Raw genomic sequence first — 14,451 nt, forward strand, 5'->3', positions numbered from 1 at the left:
CCTCGGCAGCAGGATTCGTACATGAAAAGGATGTTATGAGTCGGAGGTCGGCCGCCTGCGTGCGTCTGATGTTGTGCGTGAGTGTGCAAATCCCTTCTGAACCAACAGGAGCAGTGGGAGTGTGTGTGTGTGTGTGTGTGTGTGTGTGTGTGTGTGTGTGTGTGTGTGTGTGTGTTTTCTCCCTGAGCCTGCACGGTTTTCTCTCCCGTGTCGAGTTTTGTCTCGTGCAGATTAATTTGCACACCTTACAACACGCTGTGAGCTCTTACGCTGTGTTTTTTTGTTTGATGCCAGGCTCTGCTAGTGTGTGTGCGTGTGTGTGTGTGTGTGTGTGTGTGTGTGTGTGTGTGTGTGTGTGTGCTTTAAATGGGCTCATTTGTCGAGCAAAACGTTACAAGGAGAAGAAGCTTAGGGTTGGCTCTCCTGCTGCTGTGGATGTGCAGGTCAGGTTTTTCAGTATTTAAGTTTTTTTTTTCAACATGCTCCCTTAAATCCCCCCAAAGCAACTATCAGCACCGGCGCTGTTTAAATGTATAAATTCACATTTTGCAGACTCGCTCCTGGGGGGGAAAGAAACACAACGGCCTGGTTGGTTGTGTAAGCTACAGCGTTGTTGGATTTCGAAATATTCCTGCTCCAAACTCTGTTTATTTCTTCCATGGAGATAAAAGAACATGTGACTTTCTTTCTTCTTTGACTTGTATTATTCCAGCATTATTCCATCTTTCTACAGAATGATGCATGTTTTTTTTGCATTATTTATTGACTTTGAATTTTTTTTTTGACACTGATGGCTTTGAAGAGTGTCGGTTTTGTATCAGTGTGTGTAGATGCACTTTTGATGTGCCTGTTCTGTCATGTGTTTCCATAAGAGCAGAGGGTAAATTCCCTCTGTTGCTGCTCCTCCTGCTCACATGCTTCCTTTCAAAAGGCAGGCGTGTGGCTGAGTGCTGCGTTGGTGTAAGTGCCTTTTTTTTTTTATATATATATTTTTTTTAAAGCATATGCACATTCATTTTTATGACGCCTGAACTCCGGTAAACTGCTGTGTTCACATTAAATCATTTGTGGGAGTGAAGTAGTTTTTAACACGTGATGTTGTTGAAGCTTTTGCTGACAGAGGCAGCAGATAATGAAGCAAATGTTTTTGTGCATGTCACTTTTTGATTGTTAGAGGCACTGAAATACTGCACAGAAGCTAACTCAGTGTTAATGGACCCCCTCAGTTGGTGTCTATTCAATGTTTATACCTCAGTTTGTTGGAGTTTTCTCTAGAATTGATGGAACAAGCAAGCAGCAAACTATAATTTGCCTCTTGAAGGACTGAATTAACAGTTAGACTCAAAGATTCAAATTTCCGATGAAATTATTGGAAAAAAATATTTTTCGGGAAGTGCGTAAAGCTCATGCTGCATCATTGCTGATATCACGTCATGGAAGCAGGACATTCAAGTAGCACAACACAACAGTCATGATTAAATACAAACTGTCGCTGAAACACAAAATGTATAGGATCAAGCACGATTGATTAAATATTTTTATTTATTTACTTATTTATTTAATTATATTACAGTTACCCAACGGCATGTTATGCAATAGGCATTGAACCATCAAACAGTTGGAAGTGTGCATTCAGAAGGTCAGATTAAGGTCACCCGTGAAGGTCATAGCGCATTTTAGCTGCATTCTAACAATTGCATTCTAATAACTAATAGCATCATGTGACTGATATAAGCAACAGATGCAGAAGGTACAGCAGATAAGTAGTCGTACTAGCAGAGTTTCTCACTGAGTAATGCAGTAACACAACTACTCGAATCAAAGGCAGCGCTACCTGGTGGCACAAAATACCCTTTTTCTGAGTTGCGAGTTACGATGTTGGATAACGTTGCAGCACTACAGCTACTACAGACTGTATAACCAACAACAACAACAACAACAACAACAACTTGGCAGTGTGTTATTCATGCATTTTTTCTTCAGATATTTTGTGAGCTGTTTGAAAAAAAAAGAAAAAAAGAGGAAAGATGAAACAGGTCCAGGCCGGACTAAGAGGAGTCCAGGCCCTGATAGCAGCCCAGGAGAGGTGTCGGGTTTAACCATGACATTTCACAGCAAATTGCAGACAGCACCCGAGGGTGCGGCTGTGACTGGATCTCCTTCTAGCTCTGCAGTGGGAGCGGGAGCTGGAGCCCCGCTGAGTTAAAAAGGTTAAAGAGAGGAAGAGCCTCGAGGGGTGGGGGGGTGGGGTGGGGGGGGGAGTCTATGCAGATTAGCGATGGACTCACTCACTGATGCAGGAGTTCAGGCTACAAACATGTGTTGTCTCGATACACACATTTAGAGCTGCGTGTGGGAGAAGAAACATTCATCTCCCCTCGGCGTCTGTCTTCCCTCGGCCGTGTTTATCTCTGTGTAGGGCAAACACACAATTCAGCTGTCAACAAGCAGACACAACACAGCACAACACAACACAACAAACCTATTTCAAATGCATCTGAGTTGTTGTTCACTTGCCATCAGTGTTTCTAAAGAGACAATTTTACAAGTTGTTGATAAAATTTTCCGCTTTTTTGTTGTTGCCATTTTTGTCCGTCGCTGCCCTCTGGGGCCGATTGTTGGCGACTGGCAGAAACAAGCCCGGAGAGAACATTTGATATCGACGTTGTTCTTCCATTGGCCAGCGTGCTCAAATAGGTTTTTCAATAGTTTGAGAAGAAGAACGAAAATATTTTGAAAAGAAATACAAACTTTTCATACAGTATCTTCGAAAGGCTGTTTTTAAAAAGAAAAACAAGAAATGTAATGCATAAAAAATATATGATGTTGTCGAAAATGCATTTTCTCTTGTAAATTTTTAATTGGGAAGTTTTGCTTTCAGTTTTACTGATGTGTTGTTAGAGCCCAATAGCTGACAGACAGTGACGAGTTCAGGCAAGAAGCAGGAGGAAGTTTAGAGGAACACTCAAGTCCGGAAGATTTATATCTGTATATGTGTGCGTGTGTGTATCGATTTATACACACACGCACACACACACATATATTGTTACTTTTTTTTGTCTTTTGCCTCCCTCAAATGGCAGCTTTCTAAATCCGAGGAATGTTTTGCTCTCTGATGGTTTTTCTTGGCTGCTTATCGAAGTTATTGGCCTTGGCCGTCCTTTGTGATTTTTTTTTACTTTCAGATTCATCCTTGTGCACCGTTGACGCAACAGCCTTGGGATTGAAAGGACACAAAGACACGTCTTGTCAGGAGATTATTTTCTCTTTACATTATAAAAAAATATATATATATTTTTTTATTGTTTAAAAAACGGACCACAGCATCCTTCAGCAGTTGTGTTTTTTCATCTTTCTTTGTGCTCAGCACAGAAGGACTCGAAATAAAACCAAACACACACACAGAGGCAGTTCAATTTAAATAATTTGTGCACATTAATGTGTGCACGGCAGGAGGCCACTGTTTTTTTTCCCCTTGTGACCTCACGAGCTAACCCCCTCCCACCCCCCGTGTGGGAAGTTAACCTTTGTTAGTGGCTGTGTGATGTTTCGTCGTGCAGAATGAAGGCCGTTCAACACGCATGTGCACGGCGCTGTTGCACGGCGCTGGTGCACGACACTGGTGCACGACGCTGGTGCATGGTGGCCGAGGGTGTCCCCGGCGTCCTGCCTCTAATTACGGAGCCTCAGACGGCGCCGCGAGGGCAACAGGTGTCTGCGAGAGGCGGCTCTGGATCAAAGCCGCTGGAAAATAATTACACAAGCCCGAGTTGCGACTCACCCTGATCACTGACTGGCGCACTCAGACACACTCCGAGTGGAGAACACACAGCACAATACAACACAGCAGAGAGCAGAGCCAGCACCGCTTCTAGTCTGACGAGGTAAAGAGTTGAGACGGGTGCAGCGGGAGGATGACAGTGCAGACAGACAGACAGACAGACAGACAGAGCGAGAGACAAACAAACAAACCGACGCAAACACAGACAGGCAAACACACACGCAGTCAGGAAGGCAGACAGACAGACCGACAGACACATATACACAGACAGATATACAGAGACAGACAGACAGACACAGAGATAGACAGACAGACGGATAGACAGACACAGAGACAGACAGACAGACAGACAGACATACAGTGACAGACAGACAGACACAGAGATAGACAGACAGACAGACACAGACACAGAGATAGACAGACAGACGGATAGACAGACACAGAGATAGACAGAAAGACAGACACCAAGACAGACAGACCGACAGACAGACAGAAAGACAGACACAGAGACAGACAGACAGACGGACACCCAGGGTGTCTTGTGTTTGAACACACATGCCTGCGGGACTACAGGGGCACAGACGTTGATGCCACTCAGTTGAATATTTTATCTGCGCATCATTAACACGGCAGCCAGGAAGCCGAGAGCAAAGTTAGAAGAAAAAAAAAAAGAAAAATGTGAAAAGAAAGAGAAGAAAAGGGAGAGAAAGAAGAAAAAGGACAGACGCACGCGCCGCCAGTGCTCTGGCGTTTTCATGGCCTCGTTTCAAAAAAGGCCCTTTGAAGTCCCTTAACTAACTACAGCCAGGCCACATTTATCTAAACCCACCGAGCAACGATAACACTCATCTCATCATCAAACACACACACAGGCACACACACACACACACACACACACACACACACACACACACACACACACACAGAACAGGGTTTGATTCCGCTCTGCTGGACTCGCCCTGCTGTGACGGCGCTAACCTTGAATGGCTCTTATTACATTTTGGCATGACACACACACACACACACACACACACACACACACACACACACACACACACACACACACACAAACACACACACGCGCGCCTCCTACTGAGACTCGGAAATAGCCGGCAAATTTTTTTGCAGGAGCAGATTTTGTAAAATGCCTGTGATGTTTTTCTTTCTGATTACATCAGCAGGACAAGAGTTGAGATTCAGGCAGCAGCAGCAGCAGCAGCAGCAGCAGTGATGCTAGGGAAGTAAACCTCATCAATTCTATCAAAGGTGGTACTAAAGGGAGGCAGGTGTAAATCCGACACCAGTTTATTGTCATTCCAGTAGAAATTTTATTATTTATTATTAGATGTTTTTTCCAACCCCCCTTTTTTCTTTTTTTTAGCTTTTGCTGCTTTAGCTACGTGATTTCGCAGCGTGTTGTCGACGTGTTGATGCAAGCAAAGAGGAGTTAAAAATATGCAAAAAAATATTGGAAAAAAAAATCCCAGCTGGCCGTGAAGTGAGTGGGAGCCTGACGAGTGTAACAGGTTTGAGGATTCGGGCGCCGCTGCTCCTCCTCTCAGGGCTGCGGTGCCGCTGGCGAGATGCTCTGCGGCCGACGTGATGAATATGGAAATGAAGACGCTTCTGCTTTTACACAATCGTGCTTTCCGACGGTGACTTTGACTGCTGTCCTTGCCGAGCTCGAAAAAGTTTTTCTTTGTCTGAGCCTCTCCTCCGTTTTTTTTTGCCGTGAAAATTAAAATTTTCCCTCGTCTGGCGAAGGAGAAAATTCAGTTGGGGCCGTCAGTGATGAGCGGCTGCTCTGAAGGCCTGACCCTGAGCACCGCTGCTGCTGTGGCAGCTGTCCATTAAAAAAAATATACTCGGATATATATATATATTTAATTTTCACATACTCGCTAAGACTCACAATTAAACACTTTGCAATGATGTTTCTATTGCCTCCTCTTCCATCTGCTGCTAAAGAGATTAGCGTAGATGCTGCAGCAGCAGTGGCTGTTTTTTCACAACTGAATATCTTTTTCCATTAAAAAGTAAAGTCATTTAAAAAGCAAAGAAAAGGCCTCTCTTTTTCAGAGAAAATTTGTTTATCCTCTCAATAACCGATCATCACTGCTTTCCTTCTTTCTGGAATCATTTTCTCTAAAAACCCTTCGAGACGCTTGTGACGTCCTGAATAATCTCCAGTTGATCAGCAGTTTGTGAAACACTCAGACCTGCAGCCCGTCTGGCACCAACAGCCACGCTCATCATCATCATTATCATCTTCATCTTCATCATCATCATCATCATCATCATCATCATCATCATCATCATCATCATCATCCATTATTATTGAATAAGGTAGATAGCAAAGTGGCCTGTGAGTGTAAGTCATTGTGTGAGCACAACTGAGAGCTGGAAACTTGTTTTTCAGTTGCTCCTCCATCCATCCAACCATCCATCCATCTCTTTGTCTGTTTGTCCTCCGTCCATCCAGTATTCCATCCGTCCGCCCGTCCATCCATTGATCCATTCGTCCATCCATCGGTTGTCCATTTGTCCATCCACCCATCCATCCATCCGTCTGTCTGTCTGTTCGTCCTTTGTCCATTATTCCATCCGTCCAGCTGTCCATCCATCCATCCAACCATCTGTCCATTAGTTGTCCATTTGTCTGTCCACCCATCTGTCCATCCACCCATCCATCCATCCATCCATCCATCCAGCCACCCATCTATTCATCCATCCATCCATCCATCCATCCATCCATCCATCCATCTCTCCATCCGTCTCCATGCTCCGACTGTCTCCGTCACTGAAGAAGAGGTTACAGATTCTAATTGCTTTTTTTTTGTGAACTCGCAGATTTATTTTCTGACAGAAATTAGTGTTTTTCCACCCAATCCTTTCTTACAATAAATATGCGATTTAGCAGCAAATTAAATTTCAGTTGAATGTTTGACTTGCACATTTCCACAGCTTGGTGATATGATTGGATGGCGTGACCTCTGGGCCAAGAAGCTTGTGCCTGTGTGTGTGTGTGTCTGTGTGTCTGTGTGTGTGTGTTTGTGTGTGTGTCTGGTTGCGTCCTCTGTTAATATGTGTGTATTCCTGGCTGGATTAGCATTGGTTTTGTGTTTGTGTATCAAGGGAGCTCGTCCCACGTCGCTAGCGGCTCATCGAACAACGCAGCTAATGTTTGCTTTGACCTGCCAAAGACAGATTTTCTATTTTGTGCTCCACGTACCTGGAACAAGTTGGAACACACGGCGTTGATGCAGCGCAACAATTAGCACATCTGATGATGAAAATACTCAAACGTGGTGCTTTTTAATCCATTTATTTCAGTTGTTTTTGTTGTTTTTGTTTTTGTTTTTTTGTTTTTTTGGGGTGGGGGGTGGGGTTTGCGCTTGTTCAAAGCATCTGCTCCTAGTGTTTTTTTTAATTGTTTTTTTTTTTAGCTCACTCACTCACTCGCTCGCTCGCTATGGTCGAGTCATTCAACTGGAGCAGCTCGGCTCTGCTTTCAGAGATCAGGGATCACTGGAGGCTCCCTGATCTGACCGCCAGCCAGAGCACACACCCCCCCTCCCCCGGGGGGTCCGACTCCGCCTGCCAGGCTCAGCACAGACTGTGACAGACTATCTGCTGTCTGTGGCAGCCCACAATGGACCAGAGCAGGAGAAGGAGGAACACAACCCAAAGGGAGGCTGTGCAAGTGTCTGTGTGTGTGTGTGTGTGTGTGTGTGTGTGTGTTTGCATATAGTCCAGTCCAGCCACTTAATACAGGCAGTACTGTGATGGGATCCCCCAGTGAGACCTTATCTCGGAGGCCCAGAGACTGTCAGAGGCTCCTGTCACGTCTCCACCATGTGATCACGTAATGAGAGCGGAGGGGACGTCTTTCATCTCCGTCTCAGGTGGAAACACACTGCTGCTGCTGCTGCTGCTGCTTTCTTGGCATTTACAGCATTTACAAAGAAAAGATTGTAAGGGGGAAAAGCGGGTTTTTCATTTTTCCTTTTCTCGTGATTGTCCAGAGACCATTAATGGAATCAGATTGGAACCATTTCTTTCTTTATTTTAAAGGTCCAGTGTGTAATTTTTTTTTTAACGTAGCATGCCTGACTGCGTGTTTCGTATTGAGTTCACTGTCAGAAGGGCCTACTTAAAAAGATGGTGGCGCAAGGTGGCCTCTAACCAGGAGCAAGACCCTTATTGCTCTGTGTTTCTTCTCATTGATATGAGAACCGTTCTAAGGGTGGAAAAAAACCAAATGACTTTTATTGCACTGCGAGTATACACTTTTATTAATGTATTTACGGGCTGTAGGTTGAGAGCTTTTACCGATATAAAAATGATAAATCAAGCTAATTATTACACACAGGACCTTTAAACTGGAGCTCTTTGAGGAAGTCAAGTTGTGTGTAGCTGCAGCTGATTTTTAATCAGAATTGTGGGACAGCAACCAATAAAATATTTTGATAAGAAGTGAGGCATTAGTGAGCAATGGATGGATGAAATACATTTGAATTTGCATGTGGTGAGTACGGCTGATGGTAATGCAGCACTATGTCTCTGTACCCTGTTCAGTTTCCTCAACACTGGGAAGTCCGAAGATGAAGAAACGAGTGTGGAAAACAAACTCCGCCTCCAAAAAGCAGTCTTTTGATTGTATCTGCGGGAGCTATAGGTTATTTGAAAATAGCAGCACCGCTAGCCATCAGTCTAGACTTTATTTTGAGTCAAAGAGAGAGACGGGCCTGCAGGTCCGACGCTCTGATCTGACTCACAGGGAACGAAAGCCGGTGATCTGATGCAGCCACAGGCCAAGGCTGCCTTTATCCTCTGATACGCTGCCAGAATAAAACCACCTTCTTTAATTTAAACAACAGCAGCAGCGTGACAGAATAGGAAACCGAGCCGTGAAAAGGCTTTGGTCTTTATTAATGTTTTGGAAAGAATGCAGTGTGAGAGGAGAGTGAAAGGAAGCATTTTGTAGGTTGGTGATACGCTGTGAGGCAGAGATGGAGCAAAGTGTGGGCGCACCACATTGCGTTTGTGATGTATTGCATTGAGAATCACTCCAGTGTCCACGTTGCTCCTTTCTGGACGTTGCTCTGTTCCATCCAGGTCATGACCGGATGTTTCAGCAGGATGATGCTCCTTGCCAAACATCCAGCTCAGGTACAACAATTTGCTTTGGTTCTTTTTTTTCTCTTTTCAATAATAAACCAAAAAAAAAAGAAGCAGCCACGCCTATTGAATTCCAAAAATGTTTTTTTCCCCCACAAATAGTTCATGAAAATACTTAATTCTGTGTGCAATCGTCAGGCTGTCCAAACATCTATTTTCTCCCATTGATATAAAAAGTGAAAAATATAATACAGTTTTGTTATTCCTCTAAAACTCAACTGGATTTTTGTGATTTGAGTGATTTGATGCTCACACAAATGTTAGGTCAAATTCTCCAGCACATGAAAACTCACATTTCCCCCGGTATTTTTCCTGCTTCATGAGGTTTTAGGATGACAGATGTTTGACTTTGAAGAAGAGTTGAGAAGCGACACCTGCCAAAAGGTAGAAGAAAAGATGCAGATAAGCGCACGTTGTTACAGCTGCTCCGCATGACAGAACATTTTCCCCCTCATTTCATTTTTCCCACCAGCTGATGGCCGCTCCTCGCACACTCTGCGCGCCATTTTCCCAGCTGACATATTCAGTGCAGGTGTTGGGCAGCGTCTCGGCTCACTGGGGTCGACTGATGATCGCACTCAGTCGACGGGCGTCGACACCCATCTGTCAAAACAACGGCTAGAGGACGTTTGCCGCACACTGAACTGTCAATTTGAAACAAACATCTGAAAATGTTTTGGGCAGCAGTGAGCGACACCATGAAGTGCCTTTTTATATCTATTGATATTTCAGCATCTGTGGTCACACTACACAATTTAAGCCATAAAAAAATGAAAAAAAAACAAAAAAGAAAAACACAGGAAGCTTTGGCGAAACAATCTTTTGTGAACAACTCAAGCTGATACTGGCAATAATAAAACAACACATCCAACACAATCATTTTCAAATTCATCCCATTGTTGCGACAGGCTGGACACATGAAAGCGATGCGGCTTCCTGCCTGTGTGTTAATGATGAATGTGTTGGTTGTGTTGAGCTCAGCATCTTCCTTGGCGCCGCTGCTGCGCTTTCCTTTGATCTTCCCTTCACAAAGTCAATATTAACACACACACACACACACACTTTCACACTGATGCATACACAGTGATGCTGGCTGGCGGTGGCTCGTTTGTTCGCTGAAGTTTATTTGTCACTGATTTCATTTGATCTAAAAGCATGTGTTCACAGTGTAATTCTCCAGTCAGGATCCTGAGAGCTGTATTGCTTTTTCAGAGGTTCTTCAAGTCAAGATAATCTGTTAAGAGATTGGCTAAACCGTTTCCTTGACTGGAGTCTGAAGCTAGGTGGGCGCTTTAGCCTCATATTTAGCGTCTTTAAATCTTTTGTTTTCTAAAAATCAAGAGAGTTTATTCCCGAAACCTATCACTTCCAGCGGTGCAGCTGTTAGCTGATGCTACCCAGCACAGCTCAGTCACTAGCTAGCATGCAGTGTGAGTGAGTAGAAGAAGAAGAAGAAGACCTTTATTGATCCCGCAGTGGGGGAAATTTGCAAAAAAGCTTCGCCCGAACAGGGACTTGAACCCTGGACCCTCAGATTAAAAGTCTGATGCTCTACCGACTGAGCTATCCAGGCTCTAATAGGTTGTCTTACATATATCTGCTAGCTCTGCTAGCCACACCGGGTTAGCCATCAGCTGCTCAACGTCCACCTCACCTCTCATCTCACTCACATTCAAAGCAGACCAGTCAGATTATTTTTTTTGGCTTCCAGCTCCAGGCGTTGTAATAGCGTGAAGGACATCATTAGGCACACAGTTTAACTGAAGCCCTGCTGAGACCAGTCAAGAGTAGAACAAAAACCTGGAAAACATTTAAACTCACTGTCAAAAAGCTTCCATGGTTTGGTAGATAAAGTCCTTCCAGCACTACGATATTTGGTTGGGTTCCAGGAAGTAGTCTGGGGCAGTCACATGTGACTCGCATCAAATTAGCCTCTTCAGCACTAGCTCGCCAACCCAACCGCTTGGTTGACGAGAAGTGTTTCTTTTTTTGAAGTGTAAATAGGTTGACAGTAACTTATCGAAAGTAAGTTCAAGTCTGATTGAAATGTCCCCTTAAGCATTTGCAGTGTTTGGTGTAAAGATGCGCTGCGTTGTGTTCAGTGTTCGCTTTAATACACAAGTTCTCACAAGTTTGCCGGGAATCAGAAACAGCATCACTGTCGCGTCAAGTGACGGGATGATCTTTGTTCACTGTGTTTGTTTCTTTAGCAGCAACTCACACACACACACACACACACACACACACACACACACACACACACGCAAACAACTAAGGCTTGTCACATGTTTTCTTTCTTTGCGTGTTTATCACCCATGGGTCTTAGAAGATTGGCATAAACCGTCTGAACAAAACTTGCTTCACCCAGGATGAAGAAAAGAAAAGAAAAGATGGTTACGATTGAATGTGTTTTTTCTTTTGTGCGACATTGTTCACGTTCCCATTTCATGCTCGCTGCACAAACCTAACCAAAAAAACACTGTTAGCGTGGGTGTAGCTGTGGTACTGCATCATGTTGGGTTATGGTTCTTCTTTTGATTGAAAGCAGCCTGGACGTTTCCTCTGCACCGACACATTCCATTTCCATTCACAGCCGCACGTCTGTCCTTCACTTCTTTGTCTGCCTCGCTTTGATTTTGCAACTTATTTTGTTTCTGCCTCGACTTTTGAATCATTGTCTCATCACCTCACCTCGCCTCGCCTCTAATGCATATTTCAGCAGAAGACCCTGGAACGGAATACGTGGATACGTAGAAAGTAATTGCAGAATTTTTCCACAATCGTTGTTTTTTTTTCCCCAGCTCATCCCTACAATTGTGCTGCCGACGTTTGGAGGTCTAACACTGCTGATGGTGTTGATCAAATACAGAGAAAAAAAATTACTTGCTTGAGTTCTCAGTTAACGACACGGTGGCGCAGTGGTTAGCGCTGCCGCCTCACAGCAAGAAAGTTGTGGGTTGGATGCCGGGCCTGGGACCTTTCTGTGTGGAATGTTGCATGTTCTCCCTGTGTCTGCGTGGGTTCTCTCCGGGTTCTCCGGCTTCCTCCCACACTCCAAAAACATGCGTGTGAGGTCAATTGAACACTCTAAATTGTCCGTAGGTGTGCATGTGAGTGTGAATGGTTGTTTGTCTCTATGTGGCCCTGCGATGAACTGGCAACTTGTCCAGGGTGTCACCCTGCCTTCGCCCTAAGACAGCCGGGAGAGGCTCCAGCAGACCCCCGTGACCCTGAATAGGAATAAGCGGGTATAGAAGATGGATGAATTAATGAGTTCTCAGCTAAACAAATTGGGCGAGCATACATAATTAAGGCATATACGTATATTCTGCATCAACATCTGATCTTTCTTTATTTTTGTACTTTGTTGCTTAGTGTTGCTGCAAGTCTAATGTAATTAGACTTAAAAGTACACTGGCACACCAGCGGGATTATTTCCTGATGTGGTTGGATTTATTATTTATTTCCATGTGTTTGAAGGACTACAGAAATTATTTCAAAGAGGAGAGAAAACACATACAGGATATGGTTATTTGACAAACTCTCTGTATTTAAAGTGAATGAATTAGACTGTTTGCCGCCAGTGGAGCCACTTAGCCACTGCGCCACCTTTGTTATTGCTCTGAGGCTAATAGTATTGTGCATTAGCGTCTCTGTGTCACTGCCATTCACTCTGGCCAATGGCGGCAGAGAGTAAAGCATCTGGAACCATCTTGTTAACGAAGAAAATACTTTTGTTCTTCTTTTATTGTGAAAATATCACCCGGCTCCGATAAGACTGGCTGCTAGCGCTGCATCAGTGCTAATCTCTCCTCCCCTTTGTCTTCTTTTGTGGTTTCAAAGTGCAGCAGTCTCTCTCTGCTTGTCTCACAACTAAAAGGACACTGATTAGTTGGGCTGCTGTAACTGAGATGGATGAGCGAGATTTCAGTGGGGAGATCTCAGGGATTCAGAAAACTCATGATTATAGATTATATTATATTATATTGTGTTTGTATAACAAATACAAGTAAATCTTCAGATTAGGCAGTTAGAGTGCATACATATTCATTTTTATACCTTTTTTTATTTTTCAAGTGTATAATGTACAGTGAATTGGGTGCGTTTTCTGGTATTTTACTTACGATAACCTGGACTGTTTGTATCAGTAGGTTCATAACAGCAAAAGTCTTTTTCATAGACTTCATTGACCATAAAGTCCATGAAAGACGTTTCTAGCCATAAGCCTTGCATAAAAATCATCTTATCAACCACTTACATTTCATAAAGGTACAATGAATCACATATTTATACAGTATGTCAATATGTAGATAACTTGTTTTTCCTCTTACCCTATAAATATTTTATTTAATTTCTTCATTTCTTTTTAATTAAAATAATTTTCCTTCATTTGCACCATATATTGTTGCTGCAATTATGCATTCTATTCTATTCTATTCTGTTCTAAGTAGCTGTGCATTCATGGATTTGTTTTCCGAGTTAATTCCTTGAAATCTCTGTGTTGTTCCTCATGAAAAACGGAGGAACAAAACGACCTCTCCGGGCTTCCGTACCTCTCTAGCACTTGTCTCTAAAGTGCTTGATCGCAATAATGCTGTTTTGTGGAATGACCACTTGCTAATAGGTGAGGGAGCGGAAGGGGATAGGGGTCACCTGGGGTCAATTCCAGACCTCTAACGGCTGCACTGCGCAGGTGTGAGCGTCGGGCAGCTCGTTCCAAAAGTCCCTCAGCTGCTGTGTTTTTATTGCAGCAACTTGGCAACAATTAAAAAAAAAAAAAAAAAAAAAAAAAAAAAGAGAAAGAGAAAAGAAATTGTCTCGCACAAATCAGCATTCTGTGTAATATCGCAGTACGGTCAGGTCATTGTGGGAAAATGATGCTTCAAGCTAATGCTTGAAGCAGCCGTCGGCCGTTCCAGCTGCACGGTAAAACAGCCGACTGATGTCGACGGGTTGAAACTAAATGCATTGATTCTGCCTTGAATCCCTGCTGAAAAAGCCATCAAGCTGCGTGGAGTCAGAAATATATTACAGAAGAGACACCCTGAGCTGATCTGATAGAAGAATACCACACAAAAAAAGAGTTTTTTGACAGCGTTTCAGGTCGTCATTTTGCAGAAGTACAAATTTCACCTTTGACTGAAACTTGAAAATGATTTAAATCAGCAATTTGAGTTCAGCTGTGCGTCAGATACATGGTGGGTGTAATAGATTTAATTGTTGGAGTGCAGCTGACGTCTCACCAGTTTAAAAATAAACGCAGACACTGAGGAGGACGAAGACTTGAACTGAATATTAATTCGCCAGCTTTGATTCACTGCGGCTTTGTTGGCAAAACAAAGACGGTGTTTATTTCCTCCCACTGGTTCCTGGACTTGAACTTTCTGTCTTTCTCTTTGAAAGACAGAAAGCAGACAAAAATGTCTTGCATGTCTCGTCATTTTTCTGAAAATTGTCATTCCAAAGAATCAAATCGTTGAATTCACAGC

General features: G+C 43.5%; 1 protein-coding gene and 1 non-coding gene across 2 annotated transcripts in view; one reads left to right on the top strand and one right to left on the bottom strand.

The window, feature by feature from the left end:
* gpc3 (glypican 3) overlaps positions 1-14,451 on the top strand; it is a 119,670-nt gene that overhangs the window by 33,362 nt on the left and 71,857 nt on the right. The window lies entirely within an intron of this gene.
* Positions 10,463-10,535, bottom strand: trnak-uuu (transfer RNA lysine (anticodon UUU)). Its single transcript has one exon. It is a non-coding gene; the product is annotated as a tRNA-Lys (tRNA).

This window comes from Nelusetta ayraudi, unplaced genomic scaffold (assembly GCF_046127955.1).
Source record: "Nelusetta ayraudi isolate G7.1 ecotype Tasmania unplaced genomic scaffold, CSIRO-AGI_Nayr_v1 ptg000075l, whole genome shotgun sequence".
In the NCBI taxonomy this organism is placed as follows: domain Eukaryota; kingdom Metazoa; phylum Chordata; class Actinopteri; order Tetraodontiformes; family Monacanthidae; genus Nelusetta; species Nelusetta ayraudi.